The sequence below is a fragment of the Mobula birostris genome, chromosome 5 (genome assembly GCF_030028105.1).
Source record: "Mobula birostris isolate sMobBir1 chromosome 5, sMobBir1.hap1, whole genome shotgun sequence".
Lineage (NCBI taxonomy): Eukaryota > Metazoa > Chordata > Chondrichthyes > Myliobatiformes > Myliobatidae > Mobula > Mobula birostris.
In genome coordinates, this window is record NC_092374.1 from 19,787,712 (window position 1) to 19,811,493 (window position 23,782).

Consider the following 23,782-nt stretch of genomic DNA (forward strand, 5'->3'; position numbering starts at 1 on the left):
ACCCCTAAACTTTTGTCCTTAAAGTCCCGATGAAGGGTCTAGGCTCGAAACATCGACTGTGCTTCTTCCTATGGATGCTGCCTGGCCTGCTGCATTCCACCAGCATTTTGTGTGTGTTGCTTGAATTTCCAGCATCTGCAGATTTCCTCTTGTTCAGGTTCACTGACACTGACAGAAGTCGTGAAATTTGTTGCTTTGCAGTAGCAATATAGTGTAATATATTAAGATTACTATTAAAATTATTATTAAAAAGTTACAATCGGAAATATAAAAAATAAACAAGTAGTGCAGAAAGAGAGCAAACTAGTGAGGTGGTGTTCATGGACGGTTCAGAAATCTGATGGCAGAGGGGACGAAGCTGTTCCTGAAACACTGAGAGGTACTGTAGGAGGTACTGCGGGCTCCAGTACCTCCTCCCTCGTGGTAGTAATGAAAAGTCAGCATGTGCGGGATAGTGAGGGTCATTAATGATGGACGCTTCCTTCTTGAGGCATCGTTTTTTGAATATGCCTCAATGGTGGGAAGGCTAGTGCCCACGATTTGGCTCCCATTGGAATGCCAGTGCTTTCTGAACTTATACTATATTGGGAGCTTTGCCATACCTCTGTGGATTAAGACACTTCCTCTCCCTCACTTATGTCAGCATTAAAAGTATTTTGGCTCTTCACAACATCCCATATCATTTACAGAACAGAAGTAGGCCATAAGGCACAATAGGTTAAAGTTGATCAGAGTGCTGTAGCATAGAAACAGGCCCTTCAGTCCATCGAATCCATGCTGACCACCAACTAGAATGGCATGGTAGTGTAGCGATTGGCGCAATTGCTTTGCAGCACCAGCAATCAATGATTAAAGTTCAACCCCTGCTGCTGTCCACAAGGAATTTGTACGTTTTCCCCGTGACTGTGTGGGTTTCCACTGGGTGCTCCGGTTTCCTCCCACATTCCAAAGACATATGGTTAAGGTTAGGGAGTTGTGGGCATGCTACATTGGCACCAGAAACATGGTGACACTTACGGGCAGACTCTAGCACATTGCAATCGATGACGTGAACAACACATTTCGCTGTGTTTCAATGTACATGTGTCAAATAAAGTTAATCTTATCTTAATCTTACCCTTTCACACTAAACAACCTACACTAATCTTATTTTACTCCGCCTACATTCACTTTATGCTCTTCAGATACCCCCCTTGACCTTGCTTCATTTAACACTCTCATTATATCTTTCTACCCCTCTTCCCCTCACATGAATATTCAGCTTCCTTTAAATGTACCCAGACCCTTCACCTCACTATTGATAAAGACACAGGCCATTCAGACAAACTACTCTATGCCAATAAAGATTCCCACCTTCGTCAGAATCAAAATCAGGTTTAATATCATTGACATGTGTCGTGAAATTTGTTAACTTTGCAGCAGCGATATAATGCAAAACATAATAACAGAGAGAAAAATTGAGTCCTATTTCACCACATTTAGCTCATCTATCCAGCTACCTGTCCCAGTACTTAATAAACGTCCTTAATGTGCCTGTCCCAGTCACTCCCTTTGACTGCACATTCCATACTCTGAGGGTGAAAATGTTGCTCCTCAGGTTTTCAGTAAATGTCTCCCCTCTCACCTTAAAGCCATGCCCTCTAGATCTTGATTCCCTGCTCTGGAGGAAAAGACTGTACACATTCACCCTATCTCTGCCCCTCATACCTACCTCAATAAGTTCACACTTCATTCTCCTACACCCCAAGGAAAAAATCCCAACCTGGCCAACCTATTTCTCCATAACTCAGTCCCTCGACTCCCAGCAACATCCTTGTAAATCTCCTGTGCACTCTCTCCAGCTTAATGGTATCATTTCAAGAGCAGGGTGATGAAAACTGAACATGATATTCCAAATGCAGCTTCATCAATGTCACGAACAACTCTCTATGCCCTACGATAGTGAATTCTACATTTCAGTCATATTAGCCATGAATTTCACATTGCATTTATCCAACTGATTTACAGACACCACATCCAACTGATTTAAGGACTCCGCATACAAACATTAAGCCAGTCGTTTGTTCAGAAAAATAGATGTGTGGAAAGTTAATTGTTGATTTGCTCTGGGACTGTCTGGGTTGTAATTATCCTAGATAGCCCTTCCAGAGAGCGGGCTCCAGTGATACAGTGTATTTCCTGAAATTAATTTCCCGTTTTTATTTAAAATCTTTTACTAGCTTTGATGTACAGTATGTTTTCCCTAACGGTGTCTTATCCTGATCAGAAACAGAAAGGAATTAGGTACACAGGAGAGTAAGGGGTAGAAAGTGCTTTGTGCACCACAGGCAGGCTCACCGATCAGTGCTGCTCTTCAGTGTTCACTCCCTGGAAGACAAACTGGATTGTCTTCATCTGTGGCTAACCCAGTACGAGATAAGGAACTGCTGTGTGCTTGTTCTTGCTGAAAAAATGGCTCCAGGACAATATCCTATGCACCATCAATTTTCTGGCCACGCCAGTCAGGGACTTGTGTTAATATTACCTCATGACTGTATGTGCTATTGTAACTCTACCTGCAGGTGCTGTGTGCTGTATGTGATATGTGTACTAAGTTTTTCATTGCCCCAGAGGAATGATGTTTTGTTCAGCCATGTACATGTGTATGGTTGAATGACAATTAAACCTGAACTTGATCTTGAAACGGGGACAACTCTTTTTCCCTTATTCGGGAGAGAGAGAGAGAGCCTGTGGTACGTTGAAATACTGGGTGAATGAGTAATCTCTGGGGTACTGCAAGTCTGTGTCTTTATTGATGCTTTGCCGCACGCTTGAGTGTTTGGTGGGGGATGCCGATGCTTTTTTTGCTGGTGGAGTGGGGGCGGGGGGGGCTTCGTTGCTTTGCTGCTGCTTATTCATGGGAGGGGGGAACTGGGGGGGGCTTTGGGTTCTAATATTTATTTGTCATTCATTATTTGGGGCACTCCTCTGTTTTTGTGGATGTTTGTGAAGAAAAAGAATTTCAGGATGTATATTGTATATATTTCTCAGACATTAAATGTACCTTTGAAATCTTTGAAGAGTCAAGAACATTGTCAGAAATTCAAGAAGAATTTAGGATCCAAAGATCCCAGCCCCAGCCTTTGACCTTTTGAGAACTCTGTTGGTTGCCCTAATTAATGCAGGACACAGCAAAGATTTCTTAGTGTAGCAAGTGAACAGGTTGGTGTAGCTGACACATAATTACAAATTCATACTTTAGCATGCCCAAAAGCTCCTTACAGTCATGTGAAATGAGATTGTCGACTTATGCAGGTCAGTTAAGTCCTATGCAGCTAAGTCCCATAAAGGAAAAACAAACTGAAAAGTGAAATTCTCTGTTCCTCTCTTCAAAGCCTAATGTACTGATTAATTCCAGTGTAACATGTACAAAATGCTGGGCAGTTCAGGCAGCATCTATGAAAAGGAATTAATAGTTAATGTTTCAGACCAAGACCCTTTATCAGAACTGGTAAAGAAAGAGGAAGACTATGAATTTGTGGGGGAGGGGAAGGAGTACAAGCTGGAATTTGATAGGCCAATCCAGTTGAGAGGGGGAAGTGGGTGGGTGGGGTGAGGGATGAAGTGAGAAACTGAGATTTGATTGGTGGAAATGGCAAAGGATTGAAAATGAAGGCATCTGATAAGGAGAGGAGAGTAGATTATGGGAGAAAGGGAAGGAAGAGAGGCACCAGGGGAAGGTGATTGGCACATAAGAAGAAGTGAAGAGGTAAAAGGGCAATCAGAATGGGGAATGGAAGAAGAGGGAAAAATTACCAGAAGTTAAAGAAAGTTAGGGAGGGAGGAGAAGATGGCGGCGCGACGCAGAGCGCGCCCGCGTTGCGAATGAATATCGTATTGTGTAACTAGGGGGGTCGTGCACAGTCTGGATTTGATGGAGACAGCCGTGAGAGTACGGAAGAACACCTGGAGTAACTTCTGAATTGCCTGCTTCGTTGCCGCTGCTACTGCGTGAGAATCTCCGGAGACGAAGGCCCCAAATCCTCGGCTTTGCCTATTGCCTGTTGCCGGGGCCGGGGTCGGGGTCGAAGAGGTGGTCGGAGGCTCGGAGTTTTCGAACGGACTCGGAGTTGGACTGTGGTCGGATACTTCCAGGATGCTGCATCATCAAGTTAGCGGTGCTGGAGGTTTACCGTCTGCGTGAGATGATGGGACTTTCGAGAGACCTTTGAGATTTTTACCGTGCCATGGTCTGTTCTTATCAAATTACCGTATTGCTTTGCACTGTTGTAACTATATGTTATAATTATGTGGTTTTTGTTAGTTTTTAAGTCGATTTGTCATGCGTTTTCGTGATATCATTCTGGAAAACATTGTATCATTTCTTAATGCATGCATTACTAAATGACAATAAAAGAGGACTGCGTGTCCTCATAATCTAATCTAAAAAAAATCAACGTTCATACTAAGCACATCTCCCCCCCTCCCCCGCATTCCGCAGGGATCGCTCCCTACGCAACTCCCTTGTCCATTCGTCCCCCCCATCCCTCCCCACTGATCTCCCTCCTGGCACTTATCCGTGTAAGCGGAACAAGTGCTACACATGCCCTTACACTTCCTCCCTTACCGCCATTCAGGGCCCCAAACAGTCCTTCCAGGTGAGGCAACACTTCACCTGTGAGTCGACTGGGGTGATATACGGTGTCCGGTGCTCCCGATGTGGCCTTTTATATATTGGCGAGACCCGACGCAGACTGGGAGACCGCTTTGCTGAACATCTACGCTCTGTCCGCCAGAGAAAGCAGGATCTCCCAGTGGCCACACATTTTAATTCCACATCCCATTCCCATTCTGACATGTCTATCCACGGCCTCCTCTACTGTAAAGATGAAGCCACACTCAGGTTGGAGGAACAACACCTTATATTCCGTCTGGGTAGCCTCCAACCTGATGGTATGAACATCGACTTCTCTAACTTCCGCTAAGGCCCCACCTCCCCCTCGTACCCCATCTGTTACTTATTTTTATGCACACATTCTTTCTCTCACTCTCCTTTTTCTCCCTCCGTCCCTCTGAATATACCTCTTGCCCATCCTCTGGGTCCCCTCCCCCTTGTCTTTCTTCCCGGACCTCCTGTCCCATGATCCTCTCGTATCCCTTTTGCCTATCACCTGTCCAGCTCTTGGTTCCATCCCTCCCCCTCCTGTCTTCTCCTATCATTTTGGATCGCCCCCCCCTCCCCCTCCAACTTTTAAATCCCTTACTCACTCTTCCTTCAGTTAGTCCTGATGAAGAGTCTCGGCCTGAAACGTCGACTGCACCTCTTCCTACAGATGCTGCCTGGCCTGCTGCGTTCACCAGCAACTTCGATGTGTGTTGCTTGAATTTCCAGCATCTGCAGAATTCCTGTCGACGTTCATACTATCAGGTTGGAGGCTACCCAGAGTATGAGTGTTATTCTGGCCTCTTCCCCCTTCCTTTCCAGACCTGATGAAGGGTTGCAGCCTGTAACTGTTTATTCCTTGCCACAGATGCTACCTGACTGACTGAGTTTCTCCAGCATTTTGTATGTGTTACTCCGGTTATTCAGCATCTACAGAATCTTTTGTGTTTCTGATTATTTCCAACATACTCTTTTTTCCCTTATTTTTTCAGATGTTGACCATTTGCAGTTTTTTATGCTTTTGAAACTAGCTGTGGAACCAATTACTCAGGAATGATTCGTGGATATAGATCTCAATTGTCTCTTATAAAAATCAACTTACACACTAGTTCCTGAGCTTCCAGTGGTGTTGCATTGAGGACACAGTAGGAGATGGTAAAAACACATTGACTTTCTGTGACAGCAAGCTATTAACAGAATTACAAACAAAACACAAGAGGGAGTGGGCCATCAGTCCTGGGGTCTGCATTGCCACTCAGTCTTTTAACTCAGTACTGCTTTCCTGCAGTAACCCTTATCACCTGATTTCTTTAATGCATAAATAACTAAATCAGTAGCCGCTTCATTAAGTGCGGGATGTACCTAATAAAATGACCACTGAGGGTATTCCTGTGCGGTTGTGGTCTTCTGCTGCTGTAGCCCATCCACTTCAAGGTTCGAAGTGTGTTGTGCATTCAGAGATGCTCTTCTACACACCACTGTTATAACACATGGTTACTTGATTTACCGTCACCATTCTGTCAGCTTGAACCAGTCTGGCCATTCTCCTCTGACCTCTCGCATTAACAAAGCATTTTTGTCCACAGAACTGCCACTCGTTGACGATTTGTTTTTGTTTCTCACACCACTCTTTGTAAACTCTAGAAACTGCTGGGTGTGAAAACCCCAGGAGGTCAGCAGTTTCTGAGATATTCAAACCACCCCACCTAGTACCAACAATCATAAGTCACTTAGATCGCATTTCTTTCCTATTCTGATATTGATCCAAACAAAAACTGAACCCTTTGGCCATGTCTGCTGGCCTTTATGCATTGAGTTGCTGCCATGACTGGCAGATTAGATATTGGCATTAATGAGAGCTGTACAGGTGTACCTAATAAAGTGGCATAGAGTGTATAATCTCTGCCTTGTGCACGTGGAGTGACTGAGACTTCACTACCCACATGGTAGAGATTTCCAAGGCTTCGCTACCCTCTGATTGAAGAAATTGTTTATCAATTAGGTATTAAATGGCTGACTCTTTAGTTTAAGACTGTGATGTTTGATCTATACACTGCAAACTGTGGAACTGTTCAGCTCTTCACCCACTCTGTCCTGTTCATGGAGAGTTTTACTGGTTTCATAGAACATAAAACATAGAACAGTTCAGCACGGCGCAGGCCCTTTGGCCCTTGATGTTGTGCTGGACTCTTAAGACCATAAGGTATAGGAGCAGACGTAGGCCACTCGGCCCATCGAGTCTGCTCCGCCATTCAATCATGGGCTGATCCAATTCTTCCAGTCATCCCCACTCCCCTGCCTTCTCCCCATACCTTTTGATGCTCTGGCTTTTAATCTACTCCTATATCAATCTAACCCTTCCCACAAAGCCCTCCATTTTCTTTCATCCATGTGTCTAGGAGGCTCTTAAATATTCTTAATGTGTCTGCTGCTACCACCACCCGCGGCAGTGTCTGATCAATTGTCTAATATCTTATTCCTGGATTCAGTTTTCATAGAGTAATACAGCATGGAGAGGAAACCTTCGGCTCAGCTCATGGTCTCTGACAAGCCCACGTTTGGTCCATATCTCTCTAAACTCCTCCTGACCATGATCTATAAATAATTAAATAAATATTACATCTTGTAATATATATCTTAAAAATACTATTAGTGTGCCTGCCTCAACCACTATCTCTGGTAGCTCATTCCACCTTCTGCATGAAGAAGCTGCCCCTCAGCTCCCCTTCAATGCCTTCAATTCTCAGCTTTGTTGCACTTCTTATTTTTTTTCATTTAGAGATACAGCACGGTAACCATTATGTTTTGTAACTTCAATGCATTAAACTAATTCTAAAGAAAACACGGGAGTCCGGGAGTGACGGTCTAACCTCATGTCTACTTCAAGCGAGACGCACATACATACTTATACATATAACCTGTAATGAATTATTTGAAAAAGTAATGATTAATCAAACTATATATATATATATACACACAAGAATCCTCAAATATTACTGAAATATTAAATACACAACAGGAACAGATGCGGTGCGGCCCAATGAGTCCTTGCTGCCTGATTACACCCGTGTCACCTATTAACCCGTATGTCTTTGGAATGAGAGAGGAAACTCATGCAGTCATGGGGAGGATGTTCAACCTCTTTACTGACAATGGGGGGATGTTACTGGCACTGAAAAAGCATTACACTTTGAATACCACCATGCTGCCTCTTCTGTGGGAAGCATATCCTTCTCTAGGTTGGGGGAGTTGACCTGTAACTAAAGTTTGAGGTGTGGTTTCATATCTGCATTGTGAGCATAATATATGTCTAATATTGTACTCAATCCTTCTGCAATAAGGGCCAAGATGATTTGAATTTAAGAGTAGAAACAGATATGGGGAAAAGATAACTGGAGTATTTTCCTTCCTCCCTGCTTGCTGCATTTTCATGTCCAGTGATGCCTGTGCAAGGATCCCTCCAACTACCTTTCAGTTTCTCATTTACAAAATATTCTGTGTTTCTACTTCTCCATAAGTCGACGACCTCGCATTTTCCAGAGATTAGGTTCAGTTGGAACTCTGACTGTCCATTTCCCTTCACATTCTGCCTAGCCCACTGAGTTCTTCCAGCAGCTCACACTTTCCATATTATATTCCAATTTCATGTCTTTGACCAATCACTTAGCCTGTGTACATCTGCCAAAACCACTCTGCATCCTCCTTTCAATATACATTTCCACCTAGTTGTGTATCACCAGAAATTTTAGATATGCTGCACTTGATCCGACATCTAAAATATGATGCAGATTGTGAACAGCTGGGATCCAATCCAAAAATGCCCCATTTCATCTTATTCTCTGTATGTTAAGCAATACTCAATCCACTCCAATATTTTAAAGGGTTAACATTTGAAGAGGATTTGATGTTTCTAGGCTAGGACTCACTGGATGGGGAATCTCTTTGAAATCTATCAAATTTTGAAAGATCTAGATAGAGTGCACATGGACAGGATGTTTCTTATAGTGGGGCAGTCAAGGACCAGAAAGCACAACCTCTAAATACAAGGACATCCCTTTTGAACAGAGATGAGGAGGAATTTCTTTAGCCAGAGGGTGGTGAATTTGTGGAATTCATTGCCACAGGCAGCTGTAGGGGCTAATTCATAAGGTATATTTAAAATGGAGATACATTCTTGATTAGTAAGGGTGTCAAAGGTTGTGGGGAGAAGGCAGGAGAATGGGGTTGAGAAGGAAACACTTGATGAGCAAAATGGCTTAATTCTGTTGCTACAGTACTGGGTAAAAGTCTTAGGTGCATAAATATAGTTAGGATGCCTGTGACTTTTGCACAGTACTGTAGTAATTTTATGTATTGCACTGTACTGCTGCTGCAAAATAAAACAAATTTCATGACATATGTGGGTGACGATAAACCTGATCCTGCTGTGTTCTGTATTGTGGACTGAGGGGGGGAAGGGGGCAGGGAGAGAGGAATCATGGTTGGGAAAAGGGGGAGGAAGAGGGGAGGGAGCGGGAAGCACCAGAGAGACATTCTGTAATAATCAGTAAAGCAATTGTTTGGAATCAAATTACCTTGCCTGGTGTGTCAGGCCTGAGTGCGTTGGCACCCACGCAACCACCACCCCCCCCGTCCTTGACAGTCCTTCTCTGCCACCTGTCACACACCCCTCCCACAGTATTCCACCCTCACCATTCCCAACATCCTCTGCTCCCACCAGATTTACAAACTCGCTCTCTGCTCCACATTGACAAATGCAGTACTGTGCACCCTACCTATATAAATGTGCCTAAGACTTTTGCACATTACTGGATGTTTCCAATGGATTTATCAAATTTCATTTTGATTCCCATTCTATTTCTAAGTCACATTGCCCAATTCTATTGTCCAAGTTTACTGTTGCAATTTCCTTGTTAACATTTTTCAGTATTCCCTCTCCTGCTAACAATTAGCTAAATGGTATACACTCTGTATTCTCTCTCCCTTTTTCAGAATATGTAAGAACTAATCTACAATCTGTGGAATTTTGGAAGGTGACAAACAGTGATTCCTTTATCTTTATTGCTTTGTCATTGACATGGGGCAGCACAGTGTCATAATGGTCATAGCACCAGCCATTTTCAATTCCCACCACTGTCTGTAAGGTTATACATTCTCGCCTTGACGCTTCGCTTTTCTCCCACATTTCAAAGGCATAAGGGTAGGGGTTAGTAAATTGGGGCATGCTATGTTGGTACCAGAAGCATGGTAACACTTGCGAGCTGTACCCAGCACATATTCGGACTGTTTTGGTTGTTGATGCAAATAACACAATTCACTGTATGCTTTGATAATTTAATGTACACATGGCAAATAAAACTAATCTTTAATCTTTAATCATTCAAATCCTGGTATACAGGTCATCAGATCCTGATGATTTATTGCCTTTTAATCCCATTAATTTTTCCCACACTGATTTTTCCAATAATGCTAGTTCTTTTGCCTCCTCCTTTACTCTGGGCTTGCAGACTCTACTATTCTCTGAAAGTTTTCTGTATCCATGCATACACACATAAAATATGTGTTTAATTTTCCAACCATTTCCTTATTCCCTAGGATAATTTCTCTCCGGCCTCAGTCTGAAAAGGACCTGCAATTAGCTAATCTTTTCAAGATTAGATTAGCTTTTATGATGTACATCGAAACATCAAAGCATACAGTGAAACACGTCGTTTTGCATCAATAGCCAATGAATTCTGAGTGATTGTGCTGGAGGCAGCCTGCAAGTGTCGTCACACTTCCAGTGTCAACGTAGCATGCCCACAACTCACTAAGACTATCTGTACATCTCTGGAATGTAGGAGGAAACTGGAGCACCCAGAGGAAACCCAAGCAGTCATGGGGAGGGAGGGGAGGGAACGTTGACTCAGACCATGAGAGGCCTGCGTTGAGCATTTTCATGGCTTACAAGGCGCAGATTGGAAGTCTGTGTGGGGCGCCACTCCTCACACATACACTAGAGCAATATGTGATTAAGTGCCTTGCTCAAGGACACAAACATGCTGCCTCAGCTGAGGCTCGAACTAGCGACCTTCAAATCACTAGACGAATGCCTTAACCACTTGGCCACATGCCCAACATACAAAACATACAAAACTCCTTACAAATAGTGGCAAGAATCAAACCCCAATTAGTGATCATTAGCACTGTAAAGCAATTGTACTAACCACTACATTACTATGCTGCCCCATATCCTTTGTCAGAAACAAATAAAAGAGATAATTCTGGAAACTGAAGGAAAGCAGAAATGCTGGAAGAACTTGGCCAGTACAAGTGGCATCTTGAGAAAGGGAACATAGTTAATGTTTGGGGTCAAGGACCCTTCTTCAGAACTGGGAGGCAAGTAGAGGGTTTACCATTTAAAACCAACAGCACTCAAAGGTGCTGGAATAACTCATTGAGTCAGGCAGCATATATGGAGAGAAATAGACAGTCAACATTTTGGTTCAAAACCCTTCAGGTGGACTGGAAAAAACTATGAGAGATAGCCAGCATAAAAAATTTTTTTTAAAGGGAAGGGATGGAGCAAGAGCTTATAGATGGATCCAGGCAAGAGGATGGTCGGTAGATTTGGAGGGAGGATTGTGGGAAAGATGTCAGAAGCTGGGAGGTGATGGTTGGAAGTAACAAAGGGAAGGAGTGGGGTTTAGGACAAAGGATGATATAAGATACGTAAAGGTAGATAAGTTGGTGATGAGCTGATTGCCAATGAGAAACTTTACAGAAGTAGTGTGAGAAACAATGGAAATGGAAAACAATGAGAGAGCAGTTTAGCAGAAGGCTGTGAAAAGTCCAGATGATAAGATATTGTTCTGGTTTATATTGAGCTTCACTGTGGTAGTGGTGGAGGCTGCAGGCAGACTGCTCTGAATACGAGAAAGAACAGGAATATCTATTTCCTCTGTGCTTATCTACAGAAGCTCTGCAAACTGCTTCTATGCTTCTTGAGAACCTATTTACCCTTTTCTTATCAGTGACATTCTGCTGACTTTTGAGATTTTCCTCATCATTAAATAGTTTCTTTGGCAATGTTATTAGACCTTTCTTTGATCTAGTGAAATGTTTAACGTCTCTTGATAGCTGTGGCTAGACCACTTTCCTGTTTTTTGTACCTTAATTTCAACAAGAACATATTAATTGTAATCTGCGCTGGAATTCTTTAAAAGTAGTAGTGCAATCAATCAAGTCGAGTATGATGCTCTCCCAAGGGGTTATCCTTGACAGATCAAGATCAGGGTTCAGTGTCACAGTGCACAAGACGACTGGGGACCCTTCACTACTGCAGCCTTCCTTCACCTTCACTGCCATTGTGATGTGTCTTCATTTTCCGCCAACTCCACCACTGAGATTTTCGCTGGATTGCTCTTTGACTGGAACCTCCCCTTTAACCTTACTGCCATGGGTGATCCTACCAGGAGCTGAACTCTAGAAGGCATTGCTCTCAGGATCCCAGGACCTCACAAGCCTCTCCACCATGACAAGGTGATGGTACTCATTAAAAGTAGCCATCATTTCCTTACTATCAAACTGCTCGATGGAGCTTCTTAATCCACCATTGTTAACTCAAGCTCATACTTCATCATACACTTTATTCGGATTTAACACAGTGATTTCAGATTGAACCAAGTCAAACCTTTGCCTTATTGCTGGAGTGCATCAATCTATTTTCATACGCAAACACGAGGAAATCTGCAGATGCTGGAATTTCAAGCAACACATATAAAAATTGCAGGTGAAGGCAGCAGTGCCAGGCAGCATCTCTAGGAAGAGGTACAGTCGACGTTTCGGCCAAGACCCTTCGTCAGGACTAACTGAAAGAAGAGATAGTACGAGATTTGGAAGTATACTCCTTGCCCATTTCCCCCCTCCCCCTTACTTTCTCTCTAGGCCTCCCGTCCCATGATCCTCTCATGTCCCTTTTGCCAATCAACTTTCCAGCTCTTAGCTCCGTCCCTTCCCCCTCCTGTCTTCTCCTATCATTTCAGATCACCCCCTCCCCCTTTCAAATCTCTTACTATCTCTACTTTCAGTTAGTCCTGACGAAGGATCTCAGCCCGAAACCTCGACTGTACATCTTCCTATAGATGCTGCCTGGCCTGCTGTGTTCACCAGCACTTTTTATGTGTGTTGCTTTAAATTCCAGCATCTGCAGATTTCCTCATGTTTGCGTTTTTAAATTCACTACTGCGAAACCTCTTCCGGTGATGCCTCCACTGAAGAAGTTTAAATCTTCTCTTCGACGGGAGTTTAGTGAAACCATCTCTCACTGCTCCCCATCCATAATTTCTTCGGCCCTTCAACTTTTTGACCACATTTTGACTCAGACTCGCTATCACAGTCATATATCCTTTCTTGGAACGTGTCTCTGCCGCCAACTTACTCCAGTTGGCTTTAGGATTCGTTTTCAAGCCTCTCAATTTGGACCTTCTGAGGATCACATTTTATTGACTCTGCCTCCCGTCTCTTCTCCTGTCAAGCTCTGAAGGCGACCCTCTCTGCCATGAGGACGTACTTGGCATCCCTATCCCAGACCCTTCCACACCTTCGGGACACTTTCTTCGCCATCAGTAATGGAACTTATCTAAGTTCCGTTAATGCCCCACCTCCTCTTCGTACCACATCCGTTATTTATTATTAATTTTTTCTCTCTCTCTCCTTTTTCTCCCTCTGTCCCTCTCACTATACTCCTTGCCCATCCTCTGGGCTTCCCCCTCCCCCCTTCTTTCTCACTAGGCCTCCCGTCCCATGATCCTCTCGTATCCCTTTTGCCAATCACCTGTCCAGCTCTTGGCTCCATGCCTCCCCCTTCCTGTCTTCTTCTATCATTTCAGATCTCTCCCTCCCCCTCTCACTTTCATATCTCTTACTATCTCTTTTTTCAGTTAGTCCTGACGAAGGGTCTCGGCCCGCAACGTCGGCTGTACCTCTTCCTATAGATGCTGCCTAGCCTGCTGCTTTCACCAGCAATTTTTAGGTGTGTTGCAATCTATTTTCATTCTCTCTCTCTCTCTCTCTCCCGTTCTCTCCCCCCTCGCTCCCTTTCTCACTTTCTCTCCTCAACCTCACCTTCTCCCTCTGTCTTTCGACTCTTTTTGCCCACTAAACAAAAAATTAGTTAATCTACCAACACACCTTTGGGCTATGGGAAGAAACTACAGTACTTGATGGAAACCCTCATGGACATGGGGAAAATTTACACACCTCAGTCAGATAGCACTTATCTAATGTCCATCTGCCCCCATCCATGTGATTTTTCAACCTGTCAGTTCTTCTGAGGTTTAAAATATCAGCCATGAACTTAATCCATGGTGGAGCAGGCATGAGGGGTTGAGTAGCCTACTCGTGCTACTATTTCTTTAGAACTTACAAAGAGCAAGTCATAAAATCACAGATGGCGACAATGTGGTCCTCAGGAGTGAGGTAGGTCTGTTGGTCGTGTGGTGTGTCATAATAACATCTTCAAGCTCGCCATGAGCAAGATCAAGGAACTCACTAAAGATATCATTAAGGGGAAGTAAGGCAAACAAGCACCAATCCTTAATGCATTGGCTATGAGTGTAGGAATAAAAAGGCATTGCACAGTTTATTGTTGTGATATTTTTATTATTATAATATATAAGAAAACATACTCCAGTCCTCATTGAAGAACCTGTGGTGAAAAGGGTGAGCAGCTTCAAGCTCCTGAGTATCAACTCAGAGGACCTATCCTAGGCCAGCACATAACTACAACTATGAAGAAGGTGCACCAGCATCTCTACTTTCATAGAAAATTCAGGAGATTCAGCATGTTGATAAAGATTCTGACAAACTTCTCCAGATGTACCACAGAAAACACTCTGACTGTTTGCATCATAGGCTGGTGCTCCAATGTGCAGGACTGCAAAAGGCTACAGAGAGTAATAGTCCCAGCTGGTTCCATAACTCTCTCCACCATCGAGGACATTGACAAGAGGAGATGTCTCAAAAAGGCGGAGGCATCCATCATCAGGGACCCCACCATCCAGGTCACAGACTCTTCTTGATGCTCACATCAGGCAAGAAGTGCAGAAGCCTGAAGACCCACCTCTCAAGATTCAACAACACGTTCTTCCTCATTGCCATCAGGTTCTTGAATTGGCCTTTAAACCCTCAAACCTACATCAGCCTCTATATTTTGAGATCTTGTTCCAGTGTCATTAAGTTTATTTTGCACGTGTATGAATAATTTATGTTAATTTAGATTTATGTTAACTTAAATTCATGTTTGTCTTGTAATGTACTGTACTGTTGCTGCAAAATCTGTTTCTCACAGTACATACAGAAAGGGAGAGAAAGAGAGAGAGAGAGGGAGGGAGGGAGATAAAGAGAGAGAGAGAGAATAGATTGATGCACTTCAGGAAATAAGGCAAGGGTTTGACGTGGTCCAATCTGAAGCCATTGTGTTAAATTTGAATAACGTGAATTACATATACCATGTATACATTATATACAGCAACTGTGCAAAAGGCTTAGACAGATGTACATAAACTGAACTGGTCAATAAACTGGACTGGTCAAAGACAACTGAGGCTGTCTACAAGAAGGGTCAGAGCCGTCTCAAATTCCTGAGGAGACTGAGGTCCTTTAACATCTGCTGAACGATGCTGAGGATGTTCTACAAGTCTGTGGTGGCCAGTGCGATCATGTTTGCTGTTGTGTGCTGGGGTAGCAGGCTGAGGGTAGCAGACACCAACAGAATCAACAAACTCATTTGTAAGGCCAGTGATGTTGTGGGGATGGAACTGGACTCTCTGACGGTGGTGTCTGAAAAGAGGATGCTGTCCAAGTTGCATGCCATCTTGGACAATGTCTCCCATCCACTACATAATGTACTGGTTGGGCACAGGAGTACATTCAGCCAGAGACTCATTCCACCGAGATGCAACACAGAGCTTCATAGGAAGTCATTCCTGCCTGTGGCCATCAAACTTTACAACTCCTCCCTTGGAAGGTCAGACACCCTGAGCCAATAGGCTGGTCCTGGACTTATTTCCTGGCATAATTTACATATTACTATTCAACTATTTATGGTTTTATAACTATTTAATTATTTATGTTGCAACTGTAATGAAAAGCAATTTCCCCCCCGGGATCAATAAAGTATGACCATGACTTTGACTATGACTATGACATAGCCAGGGTTCCTAAAACTTATGCGCAGTACTGTATTTATCAATGTGCAGTGGAGAGTGAGTTTGTAAACCTGGCAGGAACAAAGGATGTTGGGAATGGTGAGAGTGGAATGCCAGAGGAGGGCTGTGAGGCAGGTGGCTGAGAAGGACTAAGGGGTGACGTCTGGCGTGGGTTCAGATACACCCAGCCCTGAGACATCAGGCAAGGTAATTTGATTCCAAACAATTGGGTTATTGATCATTACAGAATGTCTCTCTGGTGCTTCCTCCCCTCTCCCTTCCCCTTTTCCCAACCATGATTCCCCTCTCCCTGTCCCCTTCCCACTCTCAGTCCACAATAGAGACCCAGATCAGAATCGGGTTTATCATCACTCACATACAGTATGTCACGTTTTTTTTGCGGCAGTGGTACAGTGCAATGAATAAATTTTTACAGTATTGTGCTGAAGTTTTAGGCACCCTAGCTTATATATGTGCCTAAGACTTTGCACAGTACCGTATGTCAGTAATAAACAAAGTTGAACTTGAACTTGGAAGATAAAAGATGACCAGCGACATAACAAGCTCTGTTCCAGCACTAAGTTTCTCATATAAAAAAACCACATTGCATGCACATGTGGTTGTCAACTGAACTCAAAACTGGATATCCAATAAATGTAAGCAACGTGTTACAGGCATGTTATACTAATGATCAGGATTGGCACAATCATGGACTGCCAGAACTCTTCCCTGCATAATGCTGCCTGGTTACAGCAGGGGTGCTCAGTTACAGAGGGGTGAACTGGGACGGAAGGGATTCAGGGTGCAGTAGGTCACAGGAAAAACACTGTTCTCATTACCCACATGGGAAACAGCATGCCCGCCGCTGTGAAAATATAGTCTGCACAAGAAATGTCTCCCACTGCCACAGGGATATAATGCCATTGTGGTTTGGTTTGCAGAACAGTAACAAAGAGATCTGGATCTATGATCTGCAGGCATGAGCTCAAACTGGGGAATTGTATTCAGCTGCTAAATACTTGGATCAGATTGACGTGCCTAGTAAGTGTCAAAAGACCAATGAGCTATTTATGGATCGTGCATGAAGGATGTTGTGATGGTATTAGATTTCCTGACCGCAAAGTTCTAAACTCAAATGGAGACCTTAAGCCCTATTCAATATAAATAGCCATGAGTACCCTGACTAAAGGGAAGTTATTTATACTGTAACTACCCGAACTTCAAAAACTAGTTCACTTCTCCACAACGAGTTTAGACTGATTCTCATTTACAACGAGCAGCTAAACAAAAAAATATTAGTTGGAAGCTTGAATTATCCAAAAACAACGCATTGATCTTTAGAAGCTCACATCTGTTGTGCTTAGAGAGCTGAGCTTGAAAAATACCAGGAGGTACCCCGGCCCAGAAACAGTGAAAATCCGTCACGGTGTGAGAGGTATAGACAGAGTAAATGCAAACAGGACTTTTCCACTGAGGTTGGGTGCGACTAGAATTAGAGGTCCTAAGTTAAGGATGAAAGGTGAAATATTTAAGGAGAACATGAAGGGGAACTTCTCCAATTAGAGGATGGTCAGACTGTGGCACAAACTCCTGGCAGGTGTGGTGGATACGGATCGAATTTCACCATTTGAGAGAAATATGGACAAGTACTTGGTTTCTGATCCACGTGCAAGTCGATGGGACAAGGCAGAATGATAGTTCAGCATGACTACAAGGGCCAAAGGCCCTGTTTCTGTGCTGTAGTGCTCTATAACTCTACAGCACATTGCAGCACGAGCCTCCCTTTTTACTCTCACAGGACACATAGAGTCACACAAAATTTTCACAGGTACTTAGCTCTCAACCTCCCTGACACTACACTTCACTGGTATTGTAATATGTAGAATCAGAGAGTGATAGTACTTTAATTTGCAGGTTGAGTCGGAGGTGAGGAAGGCAAAAGTAATGTTAGCATTCATTTCAAGAGGTCTAGAATACAAGAGCAGGGATGTGATGCTGCGGCTTTATAAGGCACTGGTGAGGCCTCACCTTGAGTATTGTGAACAGTTTTGGGCTCCTCATCTAAGAAAAGATGTGCTGGCATTGGAGATGGTTCAGAATATGTTCACAAGGATGATTCCAGGAATGAAAGGGTTATCATGTGAGGAATGTTTGATGGCTCTGGGTCTGTACTTGCTGGAATTTAGAAGGATAAGGGGAGGGATCTCATTGAAAGCTTTCAAATGTAAAAAGGTCTGGACAGAGTAGATGTGGAAAGGATGCTTCCCATGGTGGGGTATTTTGCAACAAGAGGGCACAGCCTCAGGATAGAGGGGCGTCCACTTAAAACAGAGATGCGAAGACATTTCTTTGGCCAGACGGTGGTGAATTTGTGGAACTTGTTATCACAGGCAGCTGTGGAGGACAGGTCATTGGGTCTACTTAAGGCAGAGATTGATAGGTTTTTGACTGGACACAGCATCAAAGGTTATGGGGAGAAAGGCAGAGATTGGAGCTAAGGAGGGGGAAAAAAGGATCAGCCATGATTGAATGGTGGAGCAGACTCGATGGGCCAAATGGCCTATTTCTGCTCCTATGTCTTACGGTCTTCTGGTCATATTACAGCATGGAGCCAGTCCCCTTGTCCCAACTCATCCATGCCATTCAGGCTCTTCAAAAAGTGGTGCCCTGAGTAGGCGACATCCATCAGTAACCACTCCCATCACCCAGGATATGCCCTCTTCTCATTGCTATCATCAGGGAGGGAAAAAGGAGTCTGAAGACACACACTAAATATTGTAGAAACAGCTTCTTCTCCTCCACCATCAAATTTTTGAACGGTCCATGAACACATGAATGCTGCCTCATTATTCCTCTATTGCACTATTTATTTATGTTCTGTACCATAGTAATTTTCATGTCTAGCACAGTTCTGCTGCCAAAAGACAATAAATTATTATCACTGATAATAAACCTGTTTCTGATTCTGAAGATGCTCATCCAGGCTAGTCCCATCCTCCCATATTCGTTACATCTCCCCCGCCCTCTAAATTGAAACCAGTTGCCCCATGAAGCAGTGCGCCCCTGTCCACTTTTAGTCACAGAGGAAAGCGCAGGAATTTCTTTAGCCTGAAGGTGAATCTGCGGAAATCATTGCAACAGATGGCTGCTGAGGCGAAGTATTTGGTATATTTAAAGCACAGTCTGATAGATTCTTGATTAGTGTGTCAAAGGTTACAGGGAGAAGGCAGGAGAATGGAGTTGAAAGGGAAAATAAATCAGCCAGTATCGAATGGTGGAACAGAAACAATAGACTAATTCTGCCCCTATGTCAGATGGTCTTATGGTCTAAATTTCATGTTACATAACTCAGTAAAAATAAACCTTACTCTGATACATAGTACACATAGCAATTGAAAAATATCTACATTTCAACAACATTATGATCACTTTGATCACTTTGCACTAAAATAGACATTTTATTTGTTCTAATTGTGTATAATTTATGTAAAATTTATGTTCTTCTTGTGAAGGCTGTTAACGTGATGCTGTGTGCCTGCGATGGTGCGGCAAGTTAGCTTTTTCATTACACTGTACATACATGTAGCTGTACCTACAACAATTAACCTGACGGTGACTTTGAGACATATAATTAAACTCAGAAATCAAGCAGGAGTTGATGTGCCAGAGAATCTACAGCTTCATGAAAACTGCAGAACACTCTCTGGCTTTCCATTCAAGTGATTGAGTAGTGGGAATTAGCAGATGTGCATGGGAGACTTGTGATAAGTACAGTACAACAAAGAAAATTGTCAAACTCATTTCATGTCCTAGTACCATTTCAATAAACAGATAAATGGTAATTTCCCTCATAGTTGAATAAACCATGGGAGGTGTCAATTACATTTCCAAACTTCCTGGATGAAGTCATTCAGTCTTTCAAATCTACGTACTTTTCTTCCAATAATTTTCTTCCAATAATTTTCCTGGTTAGCTATTATCCCTACCTTCCCAGTAACTTCCCCCTCCTGCCATTCTACCACTTACCTATAGCAGCTTAGATAGGCTAATTCATCTAACAACACACTGGAATGTGGGAGGAAACAGGAACACTCGGGGAAAACCCAAGTTGTTGCTAGAAGAATGTGCAAACCCCACACGTACAGCACCAGAGGCCAGCGGTGAACTTGAATCAATGGCACTGACTCAATTAGTTAAGTTATCCTTTGGGTTTCAATTGCTGTCTGAGATTAAAGATTAAATACCGGAGATTTGCTTTATTTGTCACATGTACATTGAAACATATAGTGAAGTTCATCATTTGTCAAATCAGATCAGCAGATATTGTGCTGGGGGCCAGCATAGCATTGCCATAACTTACTAACATAAGCCCATATGTCTTTGGAATGTGAGGGGAAACCTGAGCACCCAGGGGAATTCATGTAGTCACGGGGAGAACATACAAACTCCTTACAGACAGCGGCACAAATCAACCCCGATCAGAGATTGCCTGCATTGCAAAGTGGTCATGCTACCCACTATGCTACCATGCCACTCTTACCAATGAATTATTTCCAGCTTTCTGTAGTATCTGATTTCTACTCAGCCATTCTACTCCCTCAGCTCAAAATAGATATATTGCAAACCACCAATACAATTAGTACAAAAAGAATGTACTCAAAACACAGATAGTTTAAGGGATAGGGTTCCCAGTGGCCAGCCATTTTAATTCTAATTCCCATTCCTATTCCAGCATCTCAGTCCATGGCCTCCTCTACTGCCATAATGAGGCCACTCTCAGACAGAAGGAGCAACACCTCAAGTTCTGTCTGGATAGCCTTCAACCTGATGGGATGAACAGCAATTTCTCTAACTTCTAGTATTTTTCCCCTTCCTTCGTTTTCTTTTCACCATTCTGGCTCCCCTGTTACCTCTTTTCCTCACCTGCCTAGCAACTCCCCAGCGTTCCTCCTCCTGACCTTTCTTGCTCGGTTCACTCTCCTCTCCTATCAGATTCCTTCTTCTCCAGCCCTTTACCTTTTCCGCCAGTCACTACCCAGCTCCTTACTTCATTTTTCCCTCCCCCACCCATCTGGATTCACCTATAACCGTCTAGCTTGTGCTCCTTCCCCTCCCCCACCTTCTTAATCTGGCTTCTTACCACTTCTTTTCCAGCCCTGATTGACGAGTCTCAACCTGAAACGTTGACTGTTTATGTACTTGCATATTTCCATAAAGTTCCTCCAGCATTTGCTGTGTTACTCCAGATTTCCAACTCCTGTGTGTGCTGCTTGAATTTCCAGCATCTGCAGATTTCCTCGTGTTCTGCAGAATCTCTTGTGTTTAGGATCTCATCTTCATTTAAGTATCGACATTGAACTAAAAATGTTCAGATATCTAGTCTTTCATAATTACACAACCTTTCTTACTCCAAAGAAAATTGAACTAGCTACCAGAGCAAGTGGTTGAAGTCAGGAAATTAGATACATTTGAAATGTATGTGGACAGGTACATGAAAAGACTAGATAGGGTGGATGTGGAGAGGATGTTTCCTATGGTGGAGGTATCCAGAATTGGACGGCACGGCCTCAAAACTGAGGAGCGACTCCTCAGAACAGAAGTAAGGAGGATTTTTTTTAGCCAGAGAGTAGTAAATCGGTGGAATGCTTTGCCACAGACTGCGGTGGAGGCCAAGTCCATGGTATATTTAAAGCGGAAGTTGATTGTTTCCTGATCGGTCAGGGCATCGAAGGATATGGTGAGAAGGCAGGTGTATGGGGTTGAGTGGGATCTGGCATCAGTCATGATGGAATGGTAGAGCAGTCTTGATGGGCTGAATGGCCTAATTCTGCTCCTATGTCTTATTGTCTTATGGTCTTATGGTCTTATCAATGACCAGAGCTTAAAGTAATATAGGTCAAGAGCTGAGAAAGAGGATTAGTTTGAATATACATCTTGGTTGGCATGGACAATAAAATTGAAAGGGAGAATTAACAAAGAAAATTTATAAGGATGTTGCCAGGACTTGAGAAACTGAATAGGTTAGGACAATATCCCCTGGAGCATAGGAGAATGAGTGGAGATTTGATAAAAGTAAATAATATGAAGGGAATAGACAGGGTAAATGCAATCATCAGGCTTTTTCCACTGAGGTTGGGTGGGAATAGAACTAGAGGTCATAGGTTAAGGGTGAAGGGTGAATTATTTAAGGAAAACATGAGGGGCAACTTCTTCATTCGGAAGGTGGTAAGGGTGTGGAATAAGTTGCCAGTGGAAGTGGTACATGCAGATTCAATTTCAATATTTGAGAGAAATTTGGATAAGTACATGGATAGAGGACTATGTCCAGCTTCAAGTTGATGGGACTAGGCAGAATAATAATTCAGCACAGACGAAATGGCTGAAGGGACAGTTTCTGTGCTGTAGTGCTCTATAACAAGTATGGGCTGAAGGGCCTTCGTCATGCTGTACAACTCAAGTTCTTCAGTCTAATTTTGCAATTGAAATCTCTCAGCCACAGAATCATTCTAGCATGTTCAAATTGCACGATCTCATATCCCTCCTCTGAAAAATTAAGTTATTTACAGAAACATATTTCTATAATGGGATAACATTTAAGACCTTTAAATGTTATCCCATTAACGCAACCATGACATTTTTAAAAATGATGCATTTCCCTTCTTTATACCAACATTTCAAAATCTAAATGGTGCACATAGTTCATCCAAGAGTCTATATTCAGCAATGGTCATTTTCAAAGAACCCTTGACCTTTTTTTTTTGGTAGAGGTTGCAGAGGAGAAATGTCAGAACAGAAGCAGGGATGGCAGAAATGAGGATCATAAGTTAATCAGAGGGATTGGATTCTTCTCCTATGAGCAAGTGGGATTCAAAAAGATGGTAGATTGAATACTGTTTTTCCATGGTCTGACACGAGGCATCTCCTGTAACTACTAAAGCGGCATGCTTATGTTCTGCTGTTGCTGTAGCCCAACCACTTCAAGGTTCAATATGTTGTGCATTCAGAGATGCTCTTCTGCACACCACTGTGTAATACATAGCAGCAGAATCAGGCCACAGCCGATCAAGTCTGCTCTGCCATTTCATAATGGCTGATTTATTATACTTCTGAACGCCATCCTGCTGCCCTTTCCCCATAACCTTTGGCACTCTAACTAACCAAGAAACTCTCAACCTCTGCTTTAAATATACTCAATGTCTCGGCCCCTGCAGCCAGCCATGGCAGTGAATTCTACAGATTCACCACCCTTGGCTAAAGAAATTCCTTCTCATCTTAGTTCTAAATTGATGTCCCTCTATTTTGAGGATATCCCATCTGGTCCTAGACTTACCCACAATAGGAAGCATCCTCTCCACATACACTCTGTCTGTGCCTTTTAATATTCAATAAGTTTCAATTAGATGCTCCCTCATTCATCTAAACAACAGCAAGTACAGACCCAGAGCTATCAAACACTCCTTAAACATTAACCCTGTCATTCCTGTGAACCTCCTCTGGACCCTCTCCAATGCCTGTATATCTTTTCTTAGATAAAGGGCTAAAACTGCTCACAACACTCCAAGTGTGGCTTGATCAATGCCTTATAAAGCCTCAACATCACATCCTTGCTCTTACATATTAATCCTCTCGAAATGAATGCTAACATTGCATTTGCCTTCCTTACCACTGATTCAACCTGCAAGTTAGCCTTTATGGAACAGTGCATGAGGATTCTCAAGTCCCTTTGCATCTCTTATGTTTTAATTTTCTCCCCATTCAGAAAATAATCTATGCCATATTAACTACACTCACTTCTGCCCCCGACACTCAAACTTCTGGTGTACTGCTAGTGACTTCCACAGTAAAGGCTGACACAAAATGCTTGGTAAGTTCGTCTGCCATTCCTTTGTCCTCCATTTCTACCTCACCAATGTCATTTTCCAGCAATCCAATATCCATTTTCACCTCCTTT

At 43.1% G+C, this 23,782-nt stretch overlaps 1 protein-coding gene across 2 annotated transcripts in view; it reads right to left on the reverse strand.

Annotated features, from left to right (window-relative positions):
* The window catches only part of LOC140197193 (proteolipid protein DM beta), a 271,447-nt gene that overhangs the window by 218,432 nt on the left and 29,233 nt on the right, over nucleotides 1-23,782 (reverse strand). The gene's annotated exons all lie outside the window — the stretch shown is intronic.